The sequence below is a fragment of the Salmo salar genome, chromosome 01, assembly GCF_965601325.2.
Source record: "Salmo salar chromosome 01, fSalSal1, whole genome shotgun sequence".
NCBI classification, from domain to species: domain Eukaryota; kingdom Metazoa; phylum Chordata; class Actinopteri; order Salmoniformes; family Salmonidae; genus Salmo; species Salmo salar.
This window is the reverse complement of record NC_138291.1, coordinates 133,824,464-133,852,261: the sequence shown is the minus strand read 5'-3', so window position 1 is coordinate 133,852,261 and position 27,798 is coordinate 133,824,464. Positions and strand designations below refer to the sequence as shown.

Sequence of the window (27,798 nt, the reverse complement as noted above, 5' to 3'; positions counted from 1 at the left end):
ATTAGAGAACACATTGGGTGGGATCTTAGACCATTCCTCCAAACAGAATCTCTCCAGGTCCTTGATTTATTTTGTCTGCACTTGTGGACTGCCCTGTTCAATTCAAACCACAGGTTTTCAATGGAGTTCAAGTCCGAAGACTGAGATGGCCATTGAAAATGTTGATTTTGTGCCCAATTAACCATTTCTTTGTGGATGTTGATGTGTCTTGCTGGAAGATCCACTTATGGCCAAGTTTCAGCCTCCTAGCAGAAAGGTAACCAGGTTTTGGGCTAAAAATATCCTGGTAATGGGTAAAGTTTATTTATTTATTTTATACAGTCATTTTTGCTCATCTTTATCAAGGGTATCAATAACTAGGTGCTTCTTTTGATATCTAGTTATTTGACTGAATCAGAAATACAGATGTGGAGTAGATGTAGAGTTTGTTTTAAATTCTCATAAAAAATCTGAACAAATCAAACAACACTTGTTGCTCTTTGTAGGTGTTGATATAATATTCATATTTAATGGAGAAAAAAGGTTTCCCTAAACTGCTTTATAATATAATTCAATGAAGCAACAAAAAAAAGTTGTTTCTCCTCAACTGCGTTTACTCCCTCCAGACAGCAGATGGCGATATGTGTCTTTCAGGCGATGTTTCTAGTGTGACGTATAATCTAGTGGACGGAACGTTTCTTCAACAACTGCAGCCACCTCGGTAGCTCGCAAGCCAACAAATTCGGAACATTAAATTTCTTTATACGATTTCGTGGTTTAATGGCCACTGTGATATATACATACTTATGTGGAAACAACTAGCGACCACATATTTACGTTGTAAGTCAACTAGCTGGCTGGTTAAGTTAGTTGACACTAGTCTAGTCGCTAATGCTAACTAGCTATTATCCCCGACCATGAGGTTACCAAGCCACTCTCCTCCTGCTAAAGAAGAGGAGGTCTTCTGCTGGACGGAGAAAGAGGGTCTGTGGCTGAACGTTGTCATGAAATTGGAAGAGGAGGATGTCACACTGCAAAGACAAGTAGAGGGTGAGGCTGTTACAGTGAAAGAAGAAGAGAGACGTTACAGAGAAAGACGCCTTCAGAGTGAAAGAGGAGGAGGATGTTACTGTGAAAGAAGATGAAGACGTTTTTGGAACGAAGGATGAAGAGGGGGAGATTACTGTCACATTAGAGGAGGACGAAGAAGAGAAGACAGGAGAACTGATTAACACCAGTAAATACAGTGAGTATTATCTTATAAAACAGGGACATTGATCTGATTAACACCAGTAAATACAGTGAGTACTATCTAATAAAACAGGTACACAAACTCTGCAGTTGTTGAACTCGTGTGATTTTAAAAGAGCATTCTACACTTGAATATGTTTTTGTACTGTATGAATTGTTCATGAAGTCCTCCAGTGATTTAAAAAAAAAACCTTTCCTGTTGAAAAGTGATATATAAATACAGTAAAGTATAAACACACTAAAGGGAAACAAATAAATGTTTTGAGCAAAATAGTGTTTTTTTCTGACAACTGCAAACTAAAAGGAATGAGTGATGTCATAGTAAGACATTCAAGGAGTTGGCTTGATGGGAAATTGTGATGTCATCCAAAAGGCGACTGATCTTCATGTGAATATTCATTATTCTTTTTTAAATCCTTCATATTCTGTCAAGTTGGTTGTTGATCATTGCTAGAAAGCCATTTTCAAGCCTTGCCATAGACTTTAAAGACGATTTAGGTCCAAACTGTAACTTGGCCACTCAGGAACATTCAATGTCATCTTGGTAAGCTCCTCCAGTGTAGATTTGGCCTTGTGGTTTGGGTTATTTTCCTGTTCCTACAGTTTTTTGTATTCAGATCTCTGAAATGCACTCTACCTACGTCACATTTAGTTTCTCCTTATATTACGCTGGGAAAATAGTTTTCATGGGCACAGAAATCCTAAATCATTTCAGAGTTTGCTAATTCCAATGGTTCTAACCGAGAGTCACCTTAACTTTATTGACACCACCCAAATGGATACTGTCATTAACGTGGTTCTTCAATAATTACACATAATTCTTAACCTGTTGGGGGTAGGGGGCAGTATTGACACGGCCGGATAAAAAAACGTACCCGATTTAATCTGGTTACTACTCCTGCCCAGTAACTAGAATATGCATATAATTATTGGCTTTGGATAGAAAACACCCTAAAGTTTCTAAAACTGTTTGAATGGTGTCTGTGAGTATAACAGAACTCATATGGCAGGCAAAAACCTGAGAGGATTCTATATGGGAAGTGGCCTGTCTGACAAGTTGTTGTTCATCTTGGCTCTTTTTATTGAAGACTGAGGATCTTTGCTATAACGTGACACTTCCTACGGCTCACACAGGCTCTCAGAGCCCGGGAAAAAGCTGAATGATATCGAGGCAGCCTCTGGCTGAAACACCTTATCGCTTTTGGCAAGTGGCCGATCAGAGTACTATGGGCTTAGGCGTGTGCCCGAGTCGACCCCATGCTTTATTTTCTTTCGTCTGTTTACCTAAATGCAGATTCCCGGTCGGAATATTATCGCTTTTTTAGGAGAAAAATGGCATAAAAATGGATTTTAAACAGCGGTTGACGTGCTTCGAAGTACGGTAATGGAATATTTAGAATTCTTTTGTCACGAAATGCGCCATGCTCGTCACCCTTCTTTACCCTTTCGGATAGGGTCTTGAACGCACGAACAAAACGCCGCTATTTGGATATAACGATGGATTATTTGGGACCAAACCAACATTTGTTATTGAAGTAGAAGTCCTGGGAGTGCATTCTGACGAAGAACACCAAAGGTAATAACATTTTTCTTATAGTAAATCTGACTTTGGTGAGTGCTAAACTTGCTGGGTGTCTAAATAGCTAGCCCTGTGATGCCGGGCTATCTACTTAGAATATTGCAAAATGTGCTTTCACCGAAAAGCTATTTTAATATCGGACATATCGAGTGCATAGAGGAGTTCTGTATCTATAATTCTTAAAATATTTGTTATGCTTTTTGTGAATGTTTATCGTGAGTAATTTAGTAAATTCACCGGAAGTTTGCGGGGGGTATGCTAGTTCTGAACGTCACATGCTAATGTAAAAAGCTGGTTTTTGATATAAAAATGAACTTGATTGAAAAAAACATGCATGTATTGTATAACATAATGTCCTAGGTGTGTCATCTGATGAAGATCATCAAAGGTTAGTGCTGCATTTAGCTGTCTTCTGGGTTTTTGTGACATTATATGCTAGCTTGAAAAATGGGTGTCTGATTATTTCTGGCTGGGTACTCTGCTGACATAATCTAATGTTTTGCTTTCGTTGTAAAGCCTTTTTGAAATCGGACAGTGTGGTTAGATTAACGAGAGTCTTGTCTTTAAAATGGTGTAAAATAGTCATATGTTTGAGATATTTAAGTAATAGCATTTCTAAGGTATTTGAATAACGTGCCACAGGATTCCACTGGCTGTTACGTAGGTGGGACGATTTCGTCCCGCCGGCCCTAGAGAAGTTAATACTGTAGCTGTTTAGTTACAGTCACATGTTCATCAGCTGATCCAGGAAATTCTTTTCTGAATGACAGTCAAATGACAACAACCAAAGTGCTTTTTCATTCATTACTCTGGTAAAGACAGTTATGCCGTGCTCCACGTTGGATCCAATATACCTACCAAATTGGTGTTTTATAATGTCATTGTCTGCTTGATTTACTGTAGGGTCTCGGTAGTCTGTTTGGACACAGAGATACTTAGCTCATAATGTGTAGAGGACTGTTCCTTGATGGATAGGCTATTGTACAACACACAGAGCTATTTTCCTTTATTCAGGACATTTTGAATGACAACACATTACAGAGTAGCCTAGTGGGATATTAATATTAATATTAATTGATTTATAGTCCTTGGTCTAGGTTGTTGTTAGGTGAAGTTATGGGTCCTACAGTAGGTCTATGTTATTGTTGTTAGGTGAAGTTTTGGGTCCTACAGTAGGTCTATGTTATTGTTAGGTAAAGTTATGGGTCCTTCAGTTGGTCTATGTTATGGTTCCATGAAGTTATGGGTCCTACAGTAGGTCTATGTTATTACTAGGTGAAGTTATGGGTCCTACAGTAGGTCTATGTTGTTGTTTGGTGAAGTTATGGATCCTACAGTAGGTCTATGTTATTACTAGGTGAAGTTATGGGTCCTACAGTAGGTCTATGTTGTTAGGTGAAGTTATGGGCCAATTTGTTAAACACTTAGTGTACAAACCCTCATTGTCAGGCTGATGGCAAAGCTAGCCAAAGAGCATTTTACTGGTTGAAGTGTTTTTTAAGTGTAAAGCCAATGATTTGTGACAATAACACAAACATATTAATTAGGAGATTCAAACGAGCCTTACAATTATAATCCAAAGTAATGTGAAATGCACTCATATGCAACCGGTAAAGGGAAGCTATTTTTGCAGTCAGCCTATGAAAACTCCCCTGAGTTTTCCCCTTCGGTGGTGAATTAGTGAATAGACACAGAGCTTAATGTGAGTTTCCTTGAGTAGCACTCCTGATCTTGCACTGATAGTGCGCTGTAATATTCAGAATACATTGTGAAAAACGATAATCTTTGCTCACCATTTTTGCTCCAGGCAGATATACTACATCCATAACTATCGGTTTCCTCATTAGAATGGAGGAGTTTCTACAACCAAATTGCGTGTGCATCACTGCAATTTTAGCAAACACAGAAAGGGGCCTATATTGGAGGCCAAAAGTCATCTGGCACACTGCTTAGAGTTTCAACAACATGAATAACATTGACTGTCTTAAGATAGTCTTGCCAAATCATTTAACAGATGTCAATTGTTGTACAACTGTCGTGGAAAATTTTTGAAATTTATAGAGAGACCTACGTGACGTCCCCTCCCTCTATATGAATATAGCTTCCCTTGACCGTTCTTGACCATTATCTCTCCATATCAGTTGTTGCTTGTTAACCTCTCTAGGGTATGTGGGACGAAATCGTCCCATCTAGTCAACAGCCAGTGGAATCGAGTGGCACGATATTCAAATACCTTAGAAATGCTATTACTTCAATTTCTCAAACATATGACTATTTTACACCATTTTAAAGACAAGACTCTCGTTAATCTAACCACATTGTCCGATTTCAAAAAGGCTTTACAACAAAAGCAAAACATTAGATTATGTCAGGAGAGTACCCAGCCAGAAATAATCACACACCCATTTTTCAAGCTAGCATATAATGTCACAAAAACCAAAACCACAGCTAAATGCAGCACTAACCTTTGATGATCTTCATCAGATGACACTCCTAGGACATTATGTTATACAATACATGCATGTTTTGTTCAATCAAGTTCATATTTATATCAAAAACCAGCTTTTTACATTAGCATGTGACGTTCAGAACTAGCAAACATACCGAAAACTTCCGGTGAATTTACTAAATTACTCACGATAAACGTTCACCAAAAACATAACAATTATTTAAAGAATTATAGATACAGAACTCCTTTATGCAATCGCGGTGTCAGATTTTAAAATTGCTTTTCGGCAAAAGCACATTTTGCAATATTCTGAGTAGATAGCTCGCCATCACGGGCTAGCTAATTTGACACCCAAGTTTGGCGTTCACTAAACTCAGAATTACTATAAGAAAAATTGGATTACCTTTGCTGTTCTTTGTCAGAATGCACTCCCAGGACTTCTACTTCATCCACAAATGTTGTTTTGGTTCAAAATAATCCATAGTTATGTTGAAATATCCTCTGTTTTGTTCTTGCGTTCAAGACACTATCCGAACGGTGACGCGCGGACTCGTATTGTGACAAAAAAATTCAAAATATTCCATTACCGTACTTCGAAGCATGTCAAATGCTGTTTAAAATCTATTTTTATGCGATTTTTCTCGTAAAATAGCGATAATATTCAGACCGGGAGACGTCTTTTTCGTTCAAAGACTGAAAATGTAAAATGGACCCTTCACGCGCGCACCCGTCTCATTGTTCTCAGATCGACCACTATCCAAATGCGCTACTGTTTTTCAGCCATGGGCTGCAAAGTCATCATTCAACCTTCTAGCGCCTTCTGAGAGCCTATGGGAGCCTTAGAAAGTGTCACGTTACAGCAGAGATCTTCTGTTTTCAATAAAGAGGGTGTAGAAGGCCAATAAATGGTCAGAGAGGGCACTTCCTGTACAGAATCTTCTCAGGTTTTGGCCTGCCATATGAGTTCTGTTATACTCACAGACACCATTCAAACAGTTTTAGAAACTTTAGGGTGTTTTCTATCCAAATCAAACAATTATATGCATATTCTAGTTTCTGGGCAGTAGTAATAACCAGATTAAATCGGGTACGTTTTTTTATCCGGATGTGAAAATACTGCCCCCTACCCTAGAGAGGTTAACGCCCACATCTGACAGCTGTATAGATTATAATGCTAGCAGGGCCTCCTCATGTGGTACAAAAATAATGCATGCAGTGTATGCTCATCCTTTCCTCTGTACTTCTTTGTCTGGCTATCTTGAGTATTTGGGGCCCTTTCTGCATAACTCAAGTCTGGTTGTCAGGTCGCTATGCCTCCCACCGTGGCCTGTTGCTCTATCAGAACCAGATGTCTTCTTCTCCTCCTATAGCCAAAATATTTATGTTCTTTCCCCTTCAGCACATCTGCTTATCTCCCACACAACTTCATGGGTACTCTCTCTTCCGGCGCCGACAGAGATGGCCGCCTCGCTTCGCGTTCCTGGGAAACTATGCAGTATTTTGCTTTTTTATGTGTTATTTCTTACAATTTTACCACAGAAAATCTTAGATTTTATTACATACAGTCGGGAGGAACTATTGGATATAAGAGCAACGTCAACTCACCAACATTACGACCAGGAATACGAATTTCCCGAAGCGGATCCTCTGTTTGGATCCACCAACCAGGACAATGGATCGAATCCCAGCCGGCAACCCAAAACAACTACGCCGTAGAAGGGGCAGACGGAGCAGTCTTCGGGTCAGGCTCCGTAGACGGGCACATCGCGCACTGCTCCCGAGCATACTACTCGCCAATGTTCAGTCTCTTGACAACAAGGTAGACGAAATCCGAGCAAGGGTAGCATTCCAGAGAGACATCAGAGACTGTAACGTTCTTTGTTTTACGGAAACATGGCTCACTCGAGATACTCTGAGTCGGTACAGCCACCTGGTTTCTTCACGCATCGCGCCGACAGAAACAAGCATCTCTCTGGTAAGAAGAAGGGCGGGGGTGTATGCCTTATGATTAACGAGACGTGGTGTGATCATAACAACATACAGGAACTCAAGTCCTTCTGTTCACCTGACTTAGAATTCCTCGCAATCAAATGCCGACTGCATTATCTACCAAGAGAATTCTCTTCGATCATAATCACAGTCGTGTATATTCCCCTCAAGCAGACATCGACAGCCCTGAAAGAACTTCATTCGACTCTATGTAAACTGGAAACCACATATCCTGAGGCTGCATTCATTGTTGCTGGGGATTTTAACAAGGCTAATCTGAAAACAAGGCTCCCCAAATTCTATCAGCATATCGATTGTGCTACCAGGGCTGGTAAAACCCTAGATCACTGTTATTCTAACTTCCACAATGCATATAAGGCCCTCCCCACCCTCCCTTCGGAAAAGCTGACCACGACTCCATTTTGTTGATCCCAGCCTATAGACAGAAACTAAAACAGGAAGCAACCGCGCTCAGGTCTGTTCAACGTTGGTCCGACCAATCGGATTCCACGCTTCAAGATTGCTTCGATCACGTGGACTGGGATATGTTCCGCATTGCGGCGAACAACAACATTGACGAATACGCTGATTCGGTGAGCGAGTTTATTAGCAAGTGCATCGGTGATGTCGTACCCACAGCGTCTATTAAAACATTCCCCAACCAGAAACCGTGGATTGATGGCAGCATTCGCGCAAAACTGAAAGCGCAAACCACTGCTTTTAATCAGGGCAAGGTGACCGGAAACATGACCGAATACAAACAGTGTAGCTATTCCCTCCTCAAGGCAATCAAACAAGCTAAGCGTCAGTATAGAGACAAAGTGGAGTCGCAATTCAACGGCTCAGACACGAGAGGTATGTGGCAGGGTCTACAGTCAATCACGGACTACAAAAGAAAAACCAGCCCCGTCGCGGACCACGATGCCTTGCTCCCAGACAGACTAAACAACTTTTTTGCTCGCTTTGAGGACAATACAGTGTCACTGACACGGCCCGCTACCAAAACCTGCAGGCCCCTTCACTGTAGCCAACGTGAGTAAACATTTAAACGTGTTAAGCCTCGCAAGGCTGCAGGCCCAGACGGCATCCCCGGCCGTGTCCTCAGAGTATGCGCAGACCAGCTGGCTGGTGTGTTTACGGACATATTCAATCAATCCCTATCTCAGTCTGCCGTTCCCACATGCTTCAAGAGGGCCACCATTTGTTCCTGTTCCCAAGAAAGCTAACTGAGCTAAATGACTACCGCCCTGTAGCACTCACTTCCGTCATCATGAAGTGCTTTGAGAGACTAGTCAAGGACCATATCACCACCCTACCTGACACCCTAGACCCACTCCAATTTGCTTACCGACCCAATAGGTCCACAGACAATGCAATCGCCATCACACTGCACACTGCCCTAACCCATCTGGACAAGAGGAATACCTATGTAAGAATGCTGTTCATCGATTACAGCTCAGCATTAAACATCATAGTACCCTCCAAACTCGTCATTAAGCTCGAGACCCTGGGTCTCGACCCCCGCCCTGTGCAACTGGGTCCTGGACTTCCTGACGGGCCGCCCCCAGGTGGTGAGGGTAGGTAACATCATCTCCACCCCGCTGATCCTCAACACTGGGTCCCCACAAGGGTGCGTTCTCAGCCCTCTCCTGTACTCCACTCCCTGTTCACCCACGACTGCGTGGCCATGCACGCCTCCAACTCAATCATCAAGTTTGCAGACGACACTACAGTGGTAGGCTTGATTACCAACAACGACAAGACGGCCTACAGGGAGGAGGTGAGAGCCCTCGGATGTGGTGTCAGGAAAATAACCTCACACTCATTGTCAACAAAACAAAGGAGATAATCGTGGACTTCAGGTAACAGCAGAGGGAGCAGCCCCCTATCTACATTGACGGGACAGTAGTGGAGAGTTAAGTTCCTCGGCGTACACATCACGGACAAACTGAAATGGTCCACCCACACAGACAGCGTGGTGAAGAAGGTGCAGCAGCGACTCTTCAACCTCAGGAGGCTGAAGAAATTCGGCTTGTCACCAAAAACACTCACAAACTTTTACAGATGCTCAATCGAGAACATCCAGTCGGGCTGTATCACCGCCTGGTACGGCAACTGCTCCGCCCATAACCGTAATGCTCTCCAGAGGGTAGTGAGGTCTGCACAACGCATCATCGGGGGCAAACTACCTGCCCTCCAGGACACCTACACCACCAGATGTCACAGGAAGGCCAAAAAGATCATCAAGGACAACAACCACCCAAGCCACTGCCTGTTCACCCCGCTATCATCCAGAAGGCGAGGTCAGTACAGGTGCATCAAAGCGGTGACCGAGAAACTGAAAAACAGCTTCTATCTCAAGGCCATCAGACTGTTAAACAGCCATCACTAACATTGAGTGGCTGCTGCCAACATACTGACTCAACTCTAGCCACTTTAATAATGGAAAAATGTATGTAATCAATTTATCAGTAGCCACTTTATATATTGCTTACATACCCTACATTACTCCTCTCATATATATATACTGTACGCTATGCCATCTACTGCATCTTGCCGTCTTGATGTAATTAAATGTATTATTAGCCACTTTAAACAATGCCACTTTATATAATGTTTTAATACCCTACATTACTCATCTCATGTGTATATATACTGTACTCTATACCATCTGCAGCATCTTGCCTATGTCGTTCGGGCATCACTCATTCATATATTTTTATGTACATATTCATATTCATTCCTTTAGACTAGTGTGTATAAGGTAGTTGTTGTGAAATTGTTAGGTTATATACTCGTTAGATATTACTGCATGTTCGGAACTAGAAGCACAAGCATTTCGCTGCACTCGCATTAACATCTGCTAACCATGTGTCATCGCTTTTTACCTGAAATAAACAGTGGATTTCTGCTGTTGTGGGCATTTAACCATCTGTATGACTTTGTTGTTCACACAGGAGAGAGACGGGACTATCGTGGATCCTCTGGGGATCCTCAACAACATCATGATGCTGACGAGGCAGAGAAGAGTCTCTCCAGATCAGAACTCCTCAAGAAACACCAGCAGAGACCCACAGGGAAGAAATCTCATTGCTGCTCTGACTGTGGGAAAAGCTTATACTCCTCAGTAAAACTTAAAATACATCAAAGAATTCACACTGAAGAGAAACCTTTTGGCTGTACTCAATGTGGGAAGAGTTTTGTTCATTCTAGCTGTCTGAAAACACACACAGGAGAGAAACCTTTTAGCTGTAATCAATGTGGAAAGAGTTTTATTATATCTTGTCAGCTGAAGGCACACCATATAACACACACAGGAGAGAAATCTCGTAGCTATGATCAATGTGACAAGAGATCTTTAATCAGAGTATCTCTGATGAAACATCAGAAAATACATGGAGTTGTTTCATGATATCAATGAATTAATGTCACAATGTAGAATGTTTTAACATTGTAGTAGGAGTATTTTAATGATGTCACAATGTAGAACCCTAAACGTTTTTCCCCTGTTCTATTGATTTCAACATGATATGGATATTAGCCTCAGGGGGAAAATCCAGGCTCTGAAATGGAAGGGTTACTATTTATGTGATTTAGCAAAAAGTTACTAACAAAAAAAGTTGTGTTACACTTACCACGTTAGTGACCCACTTGAATCAAAATGCAACACTTCAACATGTAGCTAGCTGTTTTCTACAAGTTGTCCTCTAACCAGGGGTGTACACATTATTCCCAGATTCCGTATGGTTTTTTGAGCTGTTAGTTTTAACAGGATGTGCAACCTCATCTCCCTTCTGTCACAGCATTGATTTCAACTTGATATCGATGAGTTATGACAAATAAGTGTTGCGTTCCTTTGTTTAGCGACCCCTAAATTTAAATGTATCACTCCAAAATGTAGCTGACTGTTTTCTGCAGGTTGTCCTCTAACCAGTGAGGTAAAATATATATCTCCCATTTCCATGTGTTTTCTAGTTGTGTTAGTTTCAACAGCATGTACAGCCTGATTTCCCCCCTAATCGATATCAGTGATTTATTGCTACTTGTCAAAACAACAGCATTTTTGATGCTTGTGCATTTTAAAAGGTGCAAGTAATATGATTATTGTGGCAGATGTTTGTGTATATTGCACATTTTATGTTTAGGTTTTCAATATATCGCAAACTGTTTCTGCATATTGGTTATTGATTTAGACACGTTAAAACTGTGTTTTGACATTGGGGATATCCCACCTAGCATAATATAATTGAAGGGCCGTTGAAAATAAGACGATTTAACCAAATATTTCATTTTTACTGTTCATGTAACATTTAGTAATGATAATTATTTATGCAACCAACTGACAATTCTTTGGTACAATTATATTGACATTCTTGCCCTGCTTTTAGAATATCAGGGTTAATCCAACAAAATGCCGATCTAGTGAACCCTGAAAAGAGAGAAGCTCCGCAGTGAGGTGGAAAGTTACTACGGATATTGCAGGACTTTCCTCTTGAAATCAGACATGCCCGTGGTGAGGACAACTTGATTGTCTCATGGGTGGGCAGTCAAAAAGTTTTGTGTTTTGCGTTTAGCCAGTGCGTTGCCATGGATCACAATTTATTTTGACTGCATGTTTTTCCGTATTGGAGATAAGTTTTGTTTGGGCTCGTTCCAAGGGGACCAGAGTTCTAGAAGCTAGTGAGTTTTAGGAAGATGAGAGTTCTAGAAGCTAGTGAGTTTTAGGAAGACGAGAGTTCTAGAAGCTAGTTTAATTGTTGACAGCCAGTAGACACCATGTTTATATTGGTGAAGGTGAAGCATTGTAGTTGATTATAATGTGAAATGGAAGTTGTTTTCAGTTGGTGGTGAGCAAACTTGTCCAACAAAAATAAAGGATATATTTGTTGTCTTAAGGGGGAAGCTGTTACAGGCTTTGGTTTTTCCATTTATGTTTTGAGGTTGGACTTTAGCACGTATAGCTCGTTAGCAATGTGAGGGATTTTTCTGTTAAACCTTACTAATGCTTGTGTAGTAAAATATCATTCTTTAAGCTGAGGCATTGGGCTTGTGATAGGTTCTTTACCAAACTCCTATAACACAGAAAAGTGTGTTGATAGAGGCCTGTTCTAACTGTTCTGTGTGTGTAGAATGAACCCATGATGTTCTAACTGTTCTGGGTGTGTAGAATGAACCCATGATGTTCTAACTGTTCTGGGTGTGTAGAATGAACCCATGATGTTCTGGGTGTGTAGAATGAACTCATGATGTTCTAACTGTTCTGGGTGTGTAGAATGAACCCATGATGTTCTGGGTGTGTAGAATGAACCCATGATGTTCTAACTGTTCTGGGTGTGTAGAATGAACCCATGATGTTCTAACTGTTCTGGGTGTGTAGAATGAACCCATGATGTTCTGGGTGTGTAGAATGAACTCATGATGTTCTAACTGTTCTGGGTGTGTAGAATGAACCCATGATGTTCTGGGTGTGTAGAATGAACCCATGATGTTCTAACTGTTCTGGGTGTGTAGAATGAACCCATGATGTTCAGACACTCAACCAAGAATATGACAGAAACTGACTGGTTCCTCTTGATCCTCCACAGAGTAAAGGTTATATCCTGCACACCAGTAACACAGCTATTGTTTTGGAGCCTGTTTCTGGGGAAAGATTGTGGTGGAGAAATCAGAATTGGCTAAGTAACGTAGATAATTAAGATGTCTTATCTGCAGAATATGCTGATATGAACTATTGACCTCTTGCTATTAGAATGTCTCCTTTCTGACTCTGGTGTTGGCAGCTGCACTTCCTCCCTCAAATGGGCCTCAGTCACTTTGGGTCCAGAGAGGGGAGAAGTCAGGCTTATTGATCACATGTCCCTGTTGCTATGCAGAATATCAGCATCTATCACATGTCCCTGTTGCTATGCAGAATATCAGCATCTATCACATGTCCCTGTTGCTAGGCAGAATATCAGTATCGATCACATGCCTCTGTTGCTAGGCAGAATATCAGCATCTATCACATGTCCCTGTTGCTAGGCAGAATATCAGCAGGGTGTAAGGCAAAGGAGATCAGAAGGAAAAATTGTTTCCATGTGAACTGTGTGTTTATTACAAACCATGTGAAGGGATGGCGTGAGTAATGGGGAACCAATTACTTGTCTCCACAGTGTCTATGCGTCAGTCACCTCCTCCTAGGGGGAGATTGTATTTGGGGCCCAAGGTCTGGCACAGGATGTGGGGGGTTGGTGTTTGGAACCATTGTACGTCATCTCTGAAGTTGCACCTATCCTGAGATAGTGTATATAACCCAGAAGCAAGCCTCCTTGTGATAACAAGTCTTTTAATAAAAGTAAAAACCTTGATTGATTATTAATTTAGCCTCTCCTCATTATTGATTATGGCTAGAATTTCCACCACAGCACGTAGGGCAAACCGATTGGTATCACCTCGTTAGTCAGAATGTGTTACACCTGTGTTGGCTTGTCCATTTTGTTTGGGTTGGATGTTGCATCCAATTGTTTATATTTTAATCAATGACATTTCCTTAGGGTGCTCATTAGTCTTTCAGTTGTTAGTCTTCTGTTTTTTTATCCTCTTATGTTTCTTGTGTAGTAAATATTTCTGTTTATTTTCATTGTTTTTTTACATTTTTGGATGTGAAGCCATTGTGTTGCATCCATGTCTGAAATGTGCTGTATAAATAAAGCTTGATTTGATGTGAACATATTGTAAAACAAATGAACCCAATGACTGACCAATCAACAGACTCTTGCTAAACCAATGAACAAATATGTGCAAAAGTAACACATATCTTGGTCCATCTCAGTGTGAAAAACAGTATAAATTCAGTATATCTTCTTCCACTATGTCAAAATAGTGCTGGTATGTAAGTTTAGTATCACTTTTCAAACAGAAAATGACAATTTTTGAAATCAACAATACGTCAAAGGATTCAACTACTGAAAACTGAAACAAACGAATGGATCAAACAGATCAATCCCACTGGACATTGGGTTTGATTCAGACCCTGCCAGCATGGCCAGAGATGTAACTTCTAACAAACACAGACCTTTCATGAATGACAAAAGCACCTAAGTATTAGATTTACTGCCATGGCCCGTCACCGCCTCAGACACCATTCACAATGCTGGCTGAGGTACGAGTAAAACATGAAATATTATTTCCTAATTGTCAGAAAATCCCCACTCCATCAACTAGTCTCTCACTGTTTAATCAGAATAACATGAGTTGTGTCCTTTAGACTGTTATTCCAAAAGAATATTCAGCTACTTAGATGTCATGTATGCTCACTATAAGAAATCCTGAATATATTGAAATGCCTGGAGGGAATGTGTTAGTTCATAACCCATCATTTATATCTGTTAATTCATAACCCATCATTTATACCTGTTAATTCATAACCCATCATTTATACCTGTTAATTCATAACCCATCATTTGTACCTGTTAATTCATAACCCATCATTTATATCTGTTAGTTCATAACACATTATTTATACCTGTTAATTCATAACCCATCATTTATACCTGTTAATTCATAACCCATCATTTATACCTTTTGCTTGAAAGGGGCGGTTCAGGCAGGCTGGCACACTCCCTGACCTTACTTGGCAGGAACTAATGGGGATCCATAATAAACCCCAGGAAGTGTAGCTGCTGCCTTGGCAGGAACTAATGGGGATCCATAATAAACCCCAGGAAGAGTAGCTGCTGCCTTGGCAGGAACTAATGGGGATCCATAATAAACCCCAGGAAGAGTAGCTGCTGCCTTGGCAGGAACTCATGGGGATCCGTAATAAACCCCAGGAAGAGTAGCTGCTGCCTTGGTAGGAACTCATGGGGATCCATAATAAACCCCTGGAAGAGTAGCTGCTGCCTTGGCAGGAACTAATGGGGATCCATAATAAATACAAATACTTGTATCAATATATTTGTCTCTCTTTACTCTCGGATTTGAAAATGCTAATTAGCATCAAAGTAGACGACATGCAAGACTACAAATCTCTGCAAGCTCCTGCATGTCATCTCTTGCCGACACCTTTCACAAAACAGTTCACTGAATTGTCCATTGAAATACATTTTGACAATTTAATCATTGCTACATTAAGGCCTGATTGGTGGAGTGCTGCAGAGATGGTTGTCCTTCTGGAAGGTTCTCCCATCTCCACAGAAGAACTCTGGAGCTCTGTCAGAGTGAACATCGGGTTCTTGTTCACCTCCCTGACCAAGGCCCTTCTCCCCCGATTTCTCAGTTTGGCCAGGCAGCCAGCTCTAGGAAGAGTCTTGGTGGTTCCAAACTCCTTCCATTTCAGAATGATGGAGGCCACTGTGTTCTTGGGGACCATCAATGCTGCAAAAAAAATGTGGTACCTTTCCCCAGATCTGTGCATCGACACTATCCTGTCTCAGAGCTCTATGGACAATTCCTTTGACCTCATGGCTTGGTTTTTGCTCTGATATGCACTGTGAACTGTGGGACCTTATATAGACAGGTCTGTGCCTTTCCAAATCATGTCCAATCAATTGAATTTACCGCAAGTGGACTCCAATCAAGTTGTAGAAACATCTCAAGGATGATCAATGGAATCAGGATGCATCTGAGCTCAATTTCGAGTTTCATAGCAAAGGGTCTGAATACTTAAGTAAATACATTTTGGTTTGTCATTATTGGATATTGTGATGTCATTATGGGGTATTATGATGTCATTATGGGGTATTGTGTGTAGATTGATGAGGGAGAATAATTATTCAATCTTAGAATAAGGCTGTAACGTAAGAAAATGTGGAAAAGTGAAGGGGTCTGAATACTTAACGAATGCACTGTATACCACTGGCAGAGTTTTCTACCCCTGGCAGTTTTGTACACAGTCACGTGATACGTGGTACAGAAAAGTCCAATCTTAGGAGAGTACATGGGAGGCACTATACTGTGTGTCTGCAGGTGTCTATCTGGTCAAAACCACTGATACAGGAGCCCCTCCACCCTCTGGTGGGATGGATCATGTCTACAGAGAAACCAAGATTAAAATACTTAGATTTGTGTGTATTGGGTATATGTTGTGAAATTGTTAGATATTACTTCACTATCGGAGCTAGAAACACAAGCATTTCAGTACACCCGCAATAATATCTCCTAAACATGCGTATGTGACCAATAAAATGTGATTTGATTTTGATTTGAAATAAACATCCTATTAATCAAATGTGCTTTTGGCTGGGGTCAAAATGACAGCAAAGGATTTGAATTTGTTAAAAGTCCATTTTTATACAGAAACACTAAACCATGATTTAGATTTATTAAGAACAAGTTGATTGACAAAGTCATGAAAAATTGAAAGAATTGAATAAACCACATTTTGGCTATGATACAAGATATGGCTCTGGGTTCAAAATGATCCATGTCAGATGACGGTTCAATGCAAATATGTAGTGTAAAGTTTGTTTTAAATTCTCACTCATTAAAAACGAATCAATCAACACATGCTTCTCTTTGAACGACTTAATATAATATTAAACTTTTATGAAATAAATGAAAAATAAACGTTTGGTTCCTCAACTGCGTTGCCCACTCCAGTCAGCAGATGGCGATGTGCGTCTTTTAGGTTCAGGCGATGCTGCCAGTGTGACGTATAATCTAGTGGACGGGACGCTCCTTCAACAACAACAGCTAGTCAGACACCTCGGTAGCTTTCTAGCAAACATAGCTACAACATTCACGCTCTTTACACTGTTTTGGTGTATATTAGTCGCTGTGTATTAAACACACTTCTGTCGTATGTAATTGTTGGCCAATTTAATTATATATTTACGTTGTTTGTCAGTTAGCTGGTTTGCTAAGTTAGCTTAGAACTAAGCTAGTTGCTAATGCTAGCTAGCTAACATCTCCGACCATGAGTTCATTAAGTTACTCTCCTGCTAAAGAAGATGAGGTCTGCTGGACGGAGAAAGAAACTATCGTGAAAGAGGAGGATGAAAAGGATGTTGCAATACAAAAACAAGTAGAGGGTGAGGTTGTTACCGTGAAAGAAGATGAGAAAGACGTTTCAGTTAAACAAGAGGAAGACGACTTCAGAGTGAAAGAGGAAGAGGATGTTGTTTCCCAAGAGTCACGTGTACCCATTGTCCCAGGAGGAGAAGTTGGCTATGGAGACATATGTCACGGAATCTCTGGGACAGGGGTACATTCGGCCCTCCATTTCACCCGTCTCCTCGCATTCCTTTTTCGTGAAGAAAAAGGCGGGAGGTCTGCGTCCGTGCATTGATTATAGAGGTCTCAATTCCATTACAGTGGGGTTCAGTTACCCACTACCTCTCATCGCTACGTCAGTGGAATCATTTCACGGAACGTGTTTTTTCAGGAAACTGGATCTCAGGAGCGCGTATAATCTGGTGCGTATTCGGGAGGGAGACGAGTGGAAAACCGCGTTTAGTACCACATCGGGCCACTATAAGTACCTCGTCATGCCGTATGGGTTGAAGAATGCTCCAGCCATCTTTCAATCCTTTGTGGATGAGATTCTCAGGGACCTGCATGGACAGGGCGTGATAGTGTATATCGACGATATCCTGATTTACTCTGCCACCCGCGCCGAGCATGTGTCTCTGGTGCGCAGGGTGCTTGGGAGACTGCTGGAGCATTAACTATACGTCAAGGCTGAGAAGTGTGAGTTCTCCAAACGAGCCGTCTCCTTCCTGGGTTATCGCATTTCCACCTCGGGGGTGGTGATGGAGTGTGACTGCGTTAAGGCCGTGCGTAATTGGCTGACTCCAACCACGGTGAAAGAAGTGCAGCGGTTTTTGGGATTTGCCAATTACTACCGGAGGTTTATCCGGGGTTTTGGCCAAGTAGCGGATCCCATTACCTCACTGCTGAAGGGGGGATGGTGCGTTTACGGTGGTCGACAGAGGCGGACAGAGCCTTCAACCAGTTGAAGGCACTGTTCACTGATGCGCCTGTGTTGGCGCACCCGGACCCCTCCTTACCATTCATAGTGGAGGTGGACACGTCCGAGGCTGGGGTGGGTGCCGTGCTATCACAGCGCTCGGGTACGCCACCGAAACTCCGCCCCTGTGCTTTCTTTTCTAGGAAGCTCAGTCCGGCGGAGCGCAACTATGATGTGGGGGACCGGGTGCTGTTGGCTGTGGTCAAGGCTCTGATCGTGTGGAGACACTGGCTTGAGGAGGCTAGACACCCTTTTCTCATCTGGACTGACCACCGGAACCTGGAGTATATCCGGGCAGCCAGGAGACTGAATCCGCGTCAGGCACGGTGGGCCATGTTCTTCACCCGATTTCAGTTCACTATTTCGTATAGACCAGGTTCCATGAACACCAAGGCCGACGCGCTGTCCCGTCTCTATGACACTGAGGATCGGCCCATCGATCCTACTCCCATCCTTCCAGCCTCTAAGCCGGTAGCACCAGTGGTATGGGAGGTGGACGCGGACATTGAGCGGGCGCTACAGGTGGAGCCTGCGCCTTCTAACTGTCCTACAGGCCGTAAGTACGTTCTGCTTGGTGTCCGTGATCAATTGATTCGATGGGCTCATACACTACCCTCGTCGGGTCATTCTGGGGTGGCGAGGACAGTGCGAGGCCTTAGGGGGAAGTACTGGTGGCCCACCTTGGCTAAGGACATGAGGTTTTATGTCTCTTCCTGTTCGGTATGCACCCAGAGTAAGGCTCCTAGGCACCTTCCTAGAGGGAAGTTACAACCCCTCCCCGTTCCACAAAGGTCGTGGTCTCAACTGTCGGTGGACTTCCTTACCGATCTTCCCCCGTCTCAGGGGAATACCATGGTTCTGGTGGTGGTGGATCGGTTCTCTAAGTCCTGCCGTCTCCTCCCGTTTCCCGGTCTCCCTACGGCCCTACAGACTGCGGAAGCTCTATTCACCCATGTCTTCCTGCACTACGGGGTGCCGGAGGACATCGTTTCTGATCGAGGTCCCCAGTTCATGTCCCGTTTATGGAGCGCCTGGGGGTCTCGGTCAGCTTGACCTCCGGTTATCACCCCGAGAGTAATGGGCAGGGGGAGAGAGTGAACCAGGAGGTGGGTAGGTTTCTGCGGTCGTACTGCCAGGACCGGCCAGGGGAGTGGTCCAGGTACATACCATGCGCCGAACTGGCACAAAACTCACTCCACCACTCATCCACTAACATGTCACCATTTCAGTGTGTGTTAGGCTACCAGCCGGTTCTGGCACCGTGGCATCAGAGTCAGACCGAGGCTCCTGCGGTGGAGGATTGGGTGCAGCACTCCAAGGAGACCTGGAGGGCTGTCCAGGAAGCCCTTAAGCAAGCAGGTGGACGGCAGAAGAGGAACGCTGACCGCCACCGTGGTGAGGCCCCCGTATTCCAACCGGGGGACAGGGTCTGGCTCTCGACCCGAAACCTGCCCCTCTGCCTACCCTGCCGGAAGCTGGGTCTGCAGCGTGTAGGGCCCTTCAAAGTCCTGAGGAGAATAAACGAGGTGTGTTACAGATTAAAACTCCCTTCTTATTATCGAATTAATCCCTCGTTTCATGTGTCTCTCCTCAGGCCGGTGGTAGCTGGTCCCTTACAAGAAGGTGAGGTGCCGGAGGTCCCTCCACCCCTCTGGACATCGAGGGGTCCCCGGCGTATACGGTACGTACCATTCTGCACTCAAGACGCCGGGTGAGGGGCCTGCAGTACCTTGTGGACTGGGAGGGGGTGCCGGTGGGGGACATACTGGATCCGTCACTGTTGAGGGTTTTCCATCGCCTCCACCCGGATCGCCCTGCGCCTCGCCTTCCGGGTCCTCCCCGAGGCCGGTGTCGGCGCACTGCGGGAGCCGCGCGTCAGGGGGGGTACTGTCACGACTCCTGCCGAGGGGGTGACTCCTCTACCTGTTCGGGTGGCGCTCGGCGGTCGTCGTCACCGGCCTACTAGCTGCCACCGATCCCTTTTTCCCTTTTCTGTTGATTATGCCTTTATTTGTTGCACCTGTTTTCAATTAAGTTATTAGATGAGTATTTAAGCCCGTCTCCCCACCTGTTCTGTGTGCTGGCTTGTTTCGTTCATTTACACTGTGTGTTGTGTAGTGGATCGTGTTTTGTTTGGGACTTTGTATTTTGATACGCCCTGTTGTGTTGTGCGAATACTCTTTTGGTGGTGCGCAAATAAAAGCACTGTAGCAAAAGCTTCTGTTTCCTGCGCCTGACTCCACACCCACGACGTCCCAGCGTTACACTTTCGGATGTTTTTATCATAAATCTTCAATAATATTCCAACCGGATAATTCCTGTGTCTTTAGAAATGAAAGGGAACGCAGCTCACGGCCGCGTGCGAGACTTAGCTCATGGCATTCTGCCAGACCCCTGATTCCAACAGCTCTTATTCTCTTCCCCTTCACAGTAGAAGCATGAAACAACGTTCTAAAGACTGTTGACATCTAGTGGAAGCCTTAGGAAGTGCAATATGACCCCACAGACACTGTATATTGGATAGGCAATCACTTGAAAAACTACAAACCTCAGATTTCCCACTTCCTGGTTGGATTTTTTTCTGAGTTTTGCCTAACATATGAGTTCTGTTATACTCACAGACATCATTCAAACAGTTTTAGAAACTTCAGTGTTTTCTATCCAAATCTAATTATATGCATATTCTAGCTTTTGGGCCTGAGTAGCAGGCAGTTTACTCTGGGCACCTTATTCATCCAAGCTACTCAATACTGCCCCCCAGTCCCAAAGAAGTTAACTGTTGTCTTACCCTTTGTTGTCTTAACTAGCTCTCCCAATCAACACCTGTGATTGCTTTTTGCCTCACTTTATGTCTCTCTAATGTCAATATGCCTTGTATACTGTTGTTTAGGGTAGTTATTGTTTTATTTTACTGCGGAGCTCCTAGTCCCACTCAACATGCCTCAGAGAACTATTTTGTCCCACCTCCCACACATGCGGTGACCTCACCGAGCATAACTGGTGCCTCCAGAGATGCAACCTCTCTTATTGTCACTCAATGCCTAGGTTTACCTCTACTGTACCCGCTCCCTACCAAACCCTGTCTGTACGTTATGCCTTAAATCTATCCTACCACGCCCAGAAATCTGCTCCTTTTATTCTCTGTTCACGACGCACTAGACGACCAGTTCTGATAGCCTTTAGCCGTACCCTCAACCTACTCCTCTGTTCCTCTGGTGATGTAGAGGTTAATCCAGGCCCTGTGTGTCCCCAGGCGCTCTCATTTGTTGACTTCTGTAACCGTAAAAGCCGGTTACAGAAGGTTTCATGCATGTTAACATCAGAAGCCTCTTCCCTAAGTTTGTTTTACTCACTGCTTTTGCACACTCCGCCAACCTTGATGTCTTTGCCATGTTTGAATCCTGGCTTTGGAAGGTCACCAAAAATTTCGAAATTTCCATCCCCAACAACAACATTTTCCATCAAGATAGAACTGCCAAAGGGGAGGAGTTGCAATCTACTGCAGAGATGGCCTTAAAGTTCTATCATACTTTCCAGGTCTAAACCCAAACAGTTCGAGCTTCTAATTTTAAAAATTAATCTCTCCAGAAATAAGTCTCTCACTGTTGCCGCCTGTTACAGACCCCCTCTCAGCTCCCAGCTGTGCCCTGGAAACCATATGTGAATTGATTGCCCCCCATCTATCTTCAGAGTTCATTCTGTTAGGTGACCTAAACTGGGATATGCTTAACACCCCGGCCGTCCAACAATCCAAGCTAGATGCCCTCAATCTCACACAAATTATCAAGGAACCCACCAGGTACAACCCTAAATCCGTAAACATGGCCCTCCAAATACACCTCTGCTGTTTTCAATCAGGGTCTCAGCGATCACTGCCTCATTGCCTGCATCCGTTATGCGTCCGCGGTCAAACGACCACCCCTCATCACTGTCAAAAGCTCCCTAAAACACTTCTGCAAGCAGGCATTTCTAATCGACCTGGCTCAGGTCTCCTGGAAGGATATTGACCTCATCCCGTCAGTAGAGGATGCCTGGTTGTTCTTTAATTATAATTTCCTCACCACCTTAAATAAGCATGCCCCTTTCAAAAAATGTAGAACTAAGAACAGATATAGCCCTTGGTTCACTCCAGACCTGACTGCCCTCGACCAGCACAAAAACATCCTGTGGTGTACTGCACTAACAGTTCCCCACCCCCCACAGATACTTCCCCAAGCCTCTCCAGCTTCTCCTTCACCCAAATCCAGATAGCTGATGTTCTGAAAGAGTTGCAAAACCTGGACCCGTACAAATCAGCTGGGCTTGACAATCTGGACACTCTCTTTCTAAAATTATCCACCGCCATTGTGGCAACCCCTATTACTAGTCTGTTCAACTTCTCTTTCGTATCATCCGAGATTCCTAAAGATTGGAACGCTTCTGCGGTCATCCCCCTCTTCAAAAGGGGTGACACTCTAGACCCAAGCTGTTACAGACCTATATCCATCCTGCCCTGCCTTTCTAAAGTCTTCGAAAGTCAAGTTAACAGATCACTGACCGTTTTGAATTCTGAAGGTTCGAGTTGCCAAACGTCAGCCTCGAAACCTTAATGACTTGGAGAAGATCTGCAAGAGGAGTGGGACAAAATCCCTCCTGAGATGTGTGCAAACCTGGTGGCCAACTACAAGAAACATCTGATCTCTGTGATTGCCAACAAGGGTTTTGCCACCAAGTACTAAGTCATGTTTGCAGAGGGGTCAAATACTTATTTCCCTCATTAAAATGCAAATCAATTTATAACATTTTTGACATGCGTTTTTTAAATTTTTTTTGTTGTTATTCTGTCTCTCACTGTTCAAATAAACCTACCATTAAAATTATAGACTGATCATTTCTTTGTCAGTGGGCAAACGTACAAAATCAGCAGGGGATCAAAAACTTTTTTCCCTCACTGTATCATAACCGCCATCGATAAAAGACAGTACTCTGCAGCCGTCTTCATCAACCTGGCCAAGGCTTTTGACTCTGTCAATCACCGTATTCTTATCAGCAGACTCAATAGCCTTGGCTTCTCAAATGACTGCCTCGCCTGGTTCACCAACTACTTCTCAGACAGAGTTCAGTGTGTCAAATCAGAGGGCCTGTTGTCCGTACCTCTGGCAGTCTCTATGGAGCTACCACAGGGTTCAATTCTCGGACCAACTCTTTTCTCTGTATATACCGATGATGTTGCTCTTGCTGCTGGTGATTCCTTGATCCACCTATACGCAGACTACTCCACTCTGTATACATCTGGCCCTTCTTTGGACACTGTGTTAACTAACCTCCAAACGAGCTTCAATGCCATACAACACTCCATCCGTGGCCTCCAACTGCTCTTAAACGCTAGTAAAACTAAATGTATTCTCTTCAACCGATCGCTGCCCGCACCCGCCCGTCCAGCATCACTACTCTGGACGGTTCTGACTTAGAATATGTGGACAACTATAAATACCTAGGTGTCTGGTTAGACTGTAAACTCTCCTTCCAGACTAGCATTTCCAATCCAAAATTAAATCTAGAATCGGCTTCCTATTGCGCAACAAAGTCTCCTTCACTCATGCTGCCAAACATACCCTCGTAAAACTGACTATCCTACCGATCCTTGACTTTGGCGATGTCATTTTCAAAATAGCCTCCAACACTCCACTCAGCAAAGTGGATGCAGTCTATCACAGTGCCATCCATTTTGTCACCAAAGCCCCATATACCACCCACCACTGCGACCTGAATGCTCTCATCGGCTGGCCCTCGCTACATATTCATCGCCAAACCCACTGGCTCCAGGTCATCTATATTTCTTTGCTAGGCCGCCTTCACTCAGCTCACTGGTCACCATAGCAACACCCACCCATAGCACGCGCTCCAGGAGGTATATCTCGCTGGTCATCCCCAAAGCCAACACCTACTTTGGCCGCATTTCCTTCCAGTTCTCTGCTGCCAATGAGTGGAACGAATTACAAAAATCGCTGAAGTTGGAGACTTATATCTCCCTCACTAACTTAAAGCATCAGCTATCTGAGCAGCTTACCGATCGCTGCAGCTGTACATAGTCCATTTGTAAATAGCCCATCCAACTGCCTACCTCATCCCCATGTTTTTATTTACTTTTTTGCTCTTTTGCACACCAGTATTTCTACTTGCACATCTATCACTCCAGTGTTAATTTGCTAAATTCTAATTACTTCGCTACTATGGCCTATTTATTGCCTTTCCTCCGTACTCCATTTGCACACACTGTATATAGATTTTTCTATTGTGTTATTGACTGTACGTTTGTTTATCCCACTTGTAACTCTGTTGTTTTTTTGTCACACTGCTTTGCTTTATCTTGGCCAGGTCGCAGTTGTAAATGAGAACTTGTTCTCAACTGGCCTACCTGGTTAAATAAAGGTGAAATAAAAAAATATGAACTTTATTGACACCCAAATGGATACTGTCATTAATGTGGTTCTTCAACAATTACACATAATTCTTAATACTGTAGAAAACATTATATTAAGCAAGACATTCAAACGAGCCTTACAATTATATTCCAAAGTAGTGTGAAATGCACTCATAAGCAACCTGTAAAATGAGGTTACTCCCCTGAGTTTTCCCCCATTCACATTCAGAATACATTGTGAAAACTAAAATCTTTGCTCACTATTTTTGCTCCAGGCAGATATAGTACATCCATAACTATCGGTTTCCTCACAAGCAGGGAGGAGTTTCTGCAATCAAATTGCCTTCGTGACGCAATTTTAGCAAACACAGAAAGGGGTCTATATTGGAGACCAAAAGTCATCTGGCACACTGCTTAGAGTTTTAACAACATTAATATATTTTTTCTAGCCTGCAATCATCAATGTTACTACTAATGTGAAAACAAGACAAAATATGACTATTCTTGCGCATTTTAAGACAAGTGTTAAATAATTGAACATTCATTACAGACATCAATTGTTGGACAACATCATGGCTACGCTGTTGGCATCACCTTTTACAGTGGATTACCGCTGTTGTGGGCCTTTAAATCATCTGTCTGACTGTTTTTCACACAGGAGTGATACTTAACTATCGTGGATCCTCTGGGGAGCCTCAACAACCTCATGATGCTGAAGAGGCAGAGAAGAGTATCTCCACATCAGAACACCTCAAGAAACACCTGCACAGATCCACAGGGAAGAGAACTCACTGCTGCTCTGACTGTGGGAAGAGATTCACCTCCTCAGCAGGCATTAAAATTCATCAGAGAATCCACACAGGAGAGAGACCTTATAGCTGTACTCAGTGTGGGAAGAGTTTTACTCAATCAAACAACCTGATATCACACCAGAGAACACACATACAGGAGAGAAACCTTATAGCTGTGATCAATGTGGGAAGAGTTTTGTTCAATCTGGAGATCTGACAGTGCACCAGAGAACACACACAGGAGAGAAACCTTATAGCTGTGGTCAGTGTGGGAAGAGTTTTACCTCATCTGGCTCTCTGACTTTACACCAGAGAACACACACAGGAGAGAAATCTTATAGCTGTGATCAATGTGGGAAGAGTTTTACTACATCTGGCTCTCTGACTTTACACCAGAGAATACACACAGGAGAGAAATATTATAGCTGTAATCAATGTGGGAAGAGTTTTGTTACATCTGGGCAGCTGACTGTACACCAGAGAACACACATAGAATAGAAATCTTATAGCTGTAATCAATGTGGGAAGAGTTTTACTCAGTCAAACAGCCTGGTACAACACCAGAGAACACACACAGGAGAGAAACTTCGTAGCTGTGACCAGAGATAATCTGATAAAAGATCTCTGATAAAATATCAGAAAATACATGAAGGAGTTGTTTCATGATTATCAATGAATTATTGTCACAATATAGAATGTTTTAACATCTAGTAGGAGTATTTTAATGATGTCACAATGTTGAACCCTAAATGTTTGCCCCCTGTTCTATTGATTTCAGCATGATTTGGATATTAGCCTCGGGGGGAAAATCCAGGCTCTGAAATGGAAGAGTACTATTTATGTGATTTAACAAAAATGTAAATGTAATGTAAATGTAAAAAATGAGTTGTGTTACACTTACCAAGTTGGTGACCCACTTGAATCAAAATGCAACACTTCAACATGTAGCTAGCCGTTTTCTACAAATTGTCCTCTAACCAGGGATGTACACATTATTCCCAGATTTCGTGTGGTTATTGAGCTGTTAGTTTGACAGGACGTGCAACCTCATCTCAACCCTCTCGCACAATTGATTTCAACATGATATCGATGAGTGAGGACAAATAACTGTTGCGTTCCTTTGTTTAGCGACCCCTACATTTAAATGCATCACTCCAAAATGTAGCTAACTGTCTTCTGCAGGTTTCCTCTAACCAGTGAGGTGAAAGATATCTCCCATTTCCTTGTGTTTTTTTAGTTGTGTTCATTTCAACAGCACATACAACCTGATTTAACGCCCTAATCGTTATCAGTGATTTATTGCTACTTCTCAAAACATCAGCTTTTTTGGTGCTTGTGTATTTTAAAAGGTTCTTGTTGAATTTTTTTTAAAGTAATATGATAAATAGTACATTTCATGTTTAGGTTTTCAATTTATCAAACTGTTTCTGCACATTGGTTATTGATTTGGACACGTTAAAACAGGAGTTTCCTCTTGAAATCAGACATGTCTGTGGTAAGGACAACTTGGTTGCTGATTGTCTCAAGGATGGGCAGTTAAAAATATTTGTGTTTTGCGTTTAGCCAGTGCGTTGCCATGGATCACAATTTATTTTGACTGCACGTTTTTCCGTATTGGAGATGAGTTTTGTTTGGGCTCGTTCCAAGGGGACGAGAGTTCTAGAAGGTAGTGAGTTTTAGCAAGACGAGAGTTCCAGAAGCTATTCTATAGAAAGCAAAAGGAGAAGAAGAAAAAGAATGATGATGTATTATAATGATTGATTATGCTAATATTGTATTAATAAAAGGGGAGGAGTTATAAGACCCCTCCCTCCTTACATTTATAGGGTCCTGGACTACAGATTAACGGTAGTATACATTATGACGTTTAATATTGTTCCACATTACTATTCTAGTCTCTCTGCCTCTTATAACAAAACTGTTGAGAAATGTGTGACTGTGAAGACAGGACTCTGCAGGGGAGTGTAAGAGATAAGAGACTAGTCAGACATTCCACTATAAATCAACTTGGACATTTGCTGCTAAGCTTTTAGATAACACTGAAACTCTGCGTTTGTATAGCTGTGTTGATGCATGGGCTTGGTCTCATGAGTAGAAGGTAATGACGTAATGGCTGGACTTTGGGTTTAATAAAAGCAACTTGGGACTTTTACTTTTTTGCAGAACTTACTCGGAAACATGCGTTATGTTCCTGTTGTCAACTTCTGTCTGCAATTGCATTAATAAAGGTTTTAAATGATTTTATTAAATGATATTGTCATAATGCTAATTTTCACCAATGAGCCAATGATTGATAAGGAACAAGGAAATGAACCCCAACAATCCCAATTGCATTGTGTCAATGTTCTGTCCTATAATAATTTCAAAGGAAGAGAAAATGTGTCAAAGAATAGTCTTACAAGCATTAAA

General features: G+C 42.7%; 1 long non-coding RNA gene and 1 pseudogene across 1 annotated transcript; both read left to right on the top strand.

Moving 5' to 3' along the window:
* Positions 1-675: 675 nt before the first annotated feature.
* On the top strand, positions 676-13,954 carry LOC145884335 (uncharacterized). Its single transcript, XR_014395916.1, has 2 exons — positions 676-1,225; positions 10,205-13,954. It is a non-coding gene; the product is annotated as an uncharacterized LOC145884335 (long non-coding RNA).
* A 2,437-nt stretch (positions 13,955-16,391) lies between these two features.
* LOC145878035 (uncharacterized) lies at positions 16,392-27,703 on the top strand (annotated as a pseudogene).
* The last annotated feature ends 95 nt before the right edge of the window (positions 27,704-27,798 follow it).